The sequence below is a fragment of the Bison bison genome, unplaced genomic scaffold, assembly GCF_000754665.1.
Source record: "Bison bison bison isolate TAMUID 2011002044 unplaced genomic scaffold, Bison_UMD1.0 scf7180017864351, whole genome shotgun sequence".
Taxonomy (NCBI): Eukaryota; Metazoa; Chordata; class Mammalia; order Artiodactyla; family Bovidae; genus Bison; species Bison bison.
Genome location: NW_011494923.1, coordinates 897244 through 903435, shown reverse-complemented (window position 1 = coordinate 903435; position 6192 = coordinate 897244). Strand labels below are relative to the sequence as shown.

Sequence of the window (6192 nt, the reverse complement as noted above, 5' to 3'; positions counted from 1 at the left end):
CCCATATTAAAAAGCAGAGACATTACTTTGCCAACAAAGGTCCATCTAGTCAAGGCTATGTTTTTTCCAGTGGTCATGTATCGATGTGAGAGTTGGACTGTGAAGAAAGCTGAGTGCCGAAGAATTGATGCTTTTGAAATGTGGTGTTGGAGAAGACTCTTAAGAGTCCCTAGGACAGCAAGGAGATCCAACCAGTCCATCCTAAAGGAGATCAGTCCTGGGTGTTCATTGGAAGAACTGATGCTGAAGCTGAACCTCCAATACTTTGGCCACCTCATGAGAAGAGTTGACTCGTTGGAAAAGACCCTGATGCTGGAGGGATTGGGGGCAGGAGGAGAAGGGGACGACAGAGGATGCGATGGCTGGATGGCATCACTGACTCGATGGACATGAGTTTGGGTAAACTCCAGGAGTTGATGATGGACAGGGAGGCCTGGCGTGCTGCGATTCATGGGGTCGCAAAGAGTCAGACATGACTGAGCGACTGAACTGAACTGAACTGATCCCAAGAATAGCAAACAGAAATTTTCCTTCATACGTTTACAGATCATAGAGATGAACAAGGTAAGTAAGCACCTGCTATTAAATCAGATGACTGCACTAAAGCTCTCATTTCAGATTGCCTTGGTCTCATGTACTCAAACCAGCATCAGTAGTCTTCTGTACATTCACATTATATACGTGAGCTTGTGTGTGCTTTTGTTAATTAATTTTTTCTTTATAATAAATATATGTTATCCTTTCAAATATAAAAAATTTCAACTTCTGAATCATTCGCTGAATGTTGGAACTATTCTAAGCCGATACTCTATCTCTTAGAGGAAACCTCTCATGCAGAGAAAATAGATTTATGTTTTCCACAAGACAGAGGAGTTGGAAAACATTATACAGAAGAAACAACTACTTTGTACAAAGAGCCAGTATTAAAACGACAACCATTTTATGTTATCATATAGAAATTACGAATAATACTTCTTGTAGATGGTATCAGATGACAACAAAATGAAGTATATGTGATAGCTACAATATTAAGCTCAATTAGACAAAAAGGTATAGCAGTGCCTAATGGACAGCACACATCTATTGTTACATTACAAAATACTCTGTGGAATTTGAGAATTACCCCAGAAAGTGTAGGGGAATTTCATACACTTTGTCTTTGTCTCTATATGAAATCTCAGTTTCAGAAACCCCATAAACCTATTTTGATGTTAGAGTAAAAACACTTCACCAGAAATGCAAATATCATTAGATGAATGTTATTGTTTCTAAAAAGAAAGAAAATGTATGTTCAAGAAATAACTTTGTTTCTCAAGTAGCTAACTACTATTTCTTTTGTTTCAAAAGTAGATTCACTTTTGAAATATAAAAATAAAATTCAGCAATACAAATAGCAGAAAACTAATTTATGATCACCACATAGACAGGTACTTTTTTTATTAAGAAACAAAAGAATTACAATGTTTAAGTGTGCTGGGCTTCAGCCAATACAATTGTATTATAATCAGTTATCTAATTAAGTTGGAATGGTACAAATTTGTTTGTGTTAGACAGCTCAGAGGTCAAGATACCCAAAACTAACATAATTAGAGACTGGAAAATGAAAGCAACTTAGTCTAAAACTTTTTAGAGCAAAATATATACATATATTTTTTGTAAACTAATGTAAATTTGTTTTTAGTATCAATCTGTTGTTCAGTTTTAAATATACCTAGTTACTTTCCTATTGGAGAGTTGTAGTTAAAAGTAAATTAATGACCTCTTCTTCAATCAGCACTTTTAACTCAAGAAGCTTTTCATTTACAGTGTCTAATTTTGAAATAAACTACAAAGCAATGAACAAATATGATAACTGAATACTGAACAAATATTCTAAAATCTTTGATATATTGGATTAGCAAAAATATTCATTGTGGTTTTTATGTAACATCTTATGGAAAAACTGAATGAACATTTTTTGGCCAATCCAGTATATAGTTTGTTCTCTGATATTAGGAATAACGAAATAAATCTTAAGAAATATATATAAGAAATATACAAAAAGGTGTGTTGTAGTATTTTCATCTATAAAAAAAAAAATTGGCAAATAGTGTTTACCATGAAGTCAATGGGGACATTTGGTATGATCGCCATCATACCATTATTTTTTTCAGTGTGCTTTCAAGTTTCCCTAACTTACACATGCCATTTGGGAAAGAGGAACATAGGCAAACCCAGTACTATTCCTGGAAAATAATGGATCATCATGTTTGGTTGTAATATACAATATTTGAGGAGTAAAGCAAGTAAAACATCATGGTTTAAATCTGTTGCTCTCAATCAACATCAATGCACATCAGAATCATTCAGTAGTGATTCTTGAGTGGGCCCAAGAATTTTTATTTCTAATAAGTGACCAGGTGATGTTAATACATCTGAATCACTTAAGCATACTTTTGGAACTACTAGTTTAAAAGCATAGGAGTTTCTAATTTTATTTCTGAGTTATAGTAATTCAAAGAATGTAAAAAATTTTATTGTTCATAATTAGTAGAACAAGATGTACAATTTCGACCTAATGTTAAAATCCTATGAGTGAAAAAGTAATTGAATATAAGCTTAAAGTGTCTATTGAGAACAGATCTATTATGGTGGAGTTTGCAGTTCATATGACTATAGAATACAGTGCTTGCTTAGAGCTCTAAAGATGAAAGCACTGTTGATATTGGCATAAGACCAAGACACTCCTAAGAGCAATAATTAAAGAAGTGTCATGATTGTAGTAACATATCAGCAGTACACCCCAAATGAAGATGAGCAGCAAAGCAACACCAATGTGACAAAAGTTAAGGGAGATGCTGTGTGAGACAAAAGAAAGGTTTTTGAAGTCTCTATTTGAAGAGTGACTACAAAGAGTCATGAATTGATACATAGCTCAAGTGTGTCCAGTAGAAGTGGACAAGGGGATTTAAAAGTCCACTTAGAATTCTTGAACCCTGATAACCTGACAGTGATGCAGCGGTGCAGTTTTACTTGCACAAAATCATTTGTCCAAGTGGTACATCTTTTTGTAATTCATCTCCCCAATTCAGGGATCTACTTCTTATTTTACTTTTTAATGAAACATTCAATTTTATTCAAATTCTCCAAAATGTATAGTCAATATGCTAATTGTTCTAAAATGTTTTACCTTTATATGATAGTTTTAATATTTCACCTTCTTTTATAGTTTTTTTTTTTTTTCATTTTTTTTTTTCTATATAGCTCTTCAATAGAAGGCAGGATCCTGAGTTACAATTAGGAGCCTCTACTTACTTACTATTCTGATTAAATTTCTTCTCAGTATTCATGGTCAGTATTTGGCTTCTTAAATAAAAGGCTTTTGGTCTTTTCAATCACTTGCGTGGTTTCATCACTTGTGAGATGGTATTGTTACTCATAACCTCATGACCTAATTTAGAATCAGTCTTGATACTCAGTCTTGCATTTGTAATCAAATTTATAATCTACTTTTGAACTTATTCTGGAGTCATGCTTAGTTTAACTGCCAACATGTTAATGCTGATACACTGATGGATGTGACACAAGTCTCAAATACGGAAATAGATATCTTCAGTGAAATCCTCAAGATAAGCCACCAAGAAGAAGTCATTCACTTGCATTGATCCACATTTCTTCAGCTTTATGTGAGCCCCATGGAAGTTAACATATAAGCATTTAACAAATTCTAAAATTGGGTCTTTATATAAATATGTGCAAGGTTCCTATTGAATAAATTTGACCAGATCTTTTAGCACTTGCCCGTGTTTTCGAACATCTTTGTTTGTTATGACTGCTGTGGTTAAACAGTAGAGAATATGTGGGCGCATCATTGGAACTGCACTAAGATACTGTGGCTGGTAAAGGAATTGATCCTTAATGTTATTGTTCTTTGGGGTGATAGAAGAAAACAGAGACCAGTGAGTGAACCATATTCACTGCTGAAGAGATTCAAGTGGAGAATTCACAGAATTATTATTTATCTTTTAGCCATGCAGTCTTCCATGACTGCATTCCAATTCTGTATTAAAATTTCTGAGGTCAGTTGTCCCCAAAGTGAACTCAAAGCATTTTTACTCATTGCTGGAACCAACCCTCTAAAGAAGTAAAGATATTCTGTTGCTCCAGAGTAAATTCCACATTCATATTGGAATTTTGCATACTTAGTATTTATGGCACCCCAGTCTAGTACTCTTGCCTGGAAAATCCCAAGGACAGAGGAGCCTGGTGGGCTGCAGTCCATGGGGTCACTAAGAGTCGGACACGACTGAGCGGCTTCACTTTGACTTTTCACTTTCATGCATTGGAGAAGGAAATGGCAACCCACTCCAGAGTTCTTGCCTGGAGAATCCCAGGGATGGGGGAGCCTGGTGGGCTGCCGTCATAGGGTCGCACAGAGCTGGACATGACTGAAGTGACTTAGCAGCAGCAGCAACAGCATGTATCTAAATATTCTTATCTAAAGCCAGGCTTATCTACCATGTAGTAAAACTATATCCAACTATCCCTGGTTTATTGCATTTGCCTTGTAGTGTCTGGATCTTCAAACATCTTCACAATTGGTTCACGATTGGTTGATGCCTGAAGTTGTTTCAGTTGTTGAACAATGCTGGTTTTTTTTTTTTTCTCTCAAAGCATGAGGATATCATCAGAATAAAGGGAATACATCAATAGCAAAGTCTACCATGTTGGTAGCCCTAAGAAGATCCAATTTCTATTATAATTTTTTTTCATTATATATTTTTCTTAACAGAGAGAAACTCAAGCAATGGAAGAACTAGAAGCCGATCCAAAAAGTATGTGATGTAAATAATCAAGTCATACTACATCATCTTGCTGAGGAAAAGGAAATTGTAGGAGTCATTTTTTTTTTTCAATTTAAACCCAGTAGGGGTTTTAGGCCAACTTGTTAGTTCCTGAAATATGGAAAGAAAGCAACCACAATTCATGGTGGTACCTATTAATAGTTCATTACATGACCTTAAGTAAGTAGTCCAACTCTTCTAGACAATAGGCCCCTAAAATATGAATTGAACTAATTGAAACAAGTAATCTCAACTGTTCTTTCATCTCTGAAGTCTAGTAATCCTATGTTTAAAATAAAGGAAGCAAGTATATGAGTAGAAAAGGATCATTACTATTGACACTAGGCATATCTGGGTTAAAATCCACATTCAGAATGCTACCTGGCTTGGATGCATCATTAATCTCTCTGATTTTCACCCACAATATCACCTCATACGTGTTAGAATACTATTATCAAAAAGATAAGGTAAAAAATGCTAGTGAGGATATGGAGAAAAATGAACCCTTGTGCATTGTTGGTGGGAATATAAATTGGTGCAGCCACTCTATACCATGTAAGCTTCTCAAAAAAATTAAAACTAGAGCTACCATAGGGGCTTCCCGAAAAGTGGCATAATTGTAAAGAATCTGCCTGCGAATGTAGGAGACACATGAGTTTGATCCCTGGATCAGGAAGATCTCCTGGAGTGGGAAGTGGAAACCCACTCCAATATTCTTACCTGGAAAATTCCATGAACTGAGGAGCCTGGTGGGCTACAGTCCATGGGGTTTCCAAGAGTCAGATGCAACTGAGCATGCATACATATAACTACCAAATGATCTAGCAATTCCACTTCTGAGTATTTACCAAAGAAAGCAGAAATACTAACTTAAAATGATATATGCACCCCTATATTCACTGAAGCATTATGCACAACAACCAAGATACATTTAAGACCTAATTGTGCATCGGTGAATGAATGGATAAAGAAGATGTGGTGTACATTTGTATACACTGGAATATTCAGCCAAAAAAGAACAAAACCTTGCCATTTGTGACAACATAAAGCTGAGTAGCTAAGAATTGATGCTTTTGAACTGTGGTGTTGGAGAAGACCCTTGAGAGTCCCTTGGACTGCAAGGAGATCCAACAAGTCCATTCTAAAGGAGATCAGCCTGGGATTTCTTTGGAAGGACTGATGCTAAAGCTGAAACTCCAGTACTTTGGCCACCTCATGCGAAGAGTTGACTCCTTGGGAAGACCCTGATGCTGGGAGGGATTGGGGGCAGGAGGAGAAGGGGACGACAGAGGAGGAGATGGCTGGATGGCATCACCGACTCGATGGACGTGAGTTTGAGTGAACTCCGGGAGTTGGTGATGGACCTGTC

At 36.2% G+C, this 6192-nt stretch overlaps 1 pseudogene; it reads right to left on the bottom strand.

The window, feature by feature from the left end:
• Positions 1 to 3221: 3221 nt before the first annotated feature.
• On the bottom strand, positions 3222 to 4850 carry LOC104999303 (annotated as a pseudogene).
• Positions 4851 to 6192: the final 1342 nt, after the last annotated feature.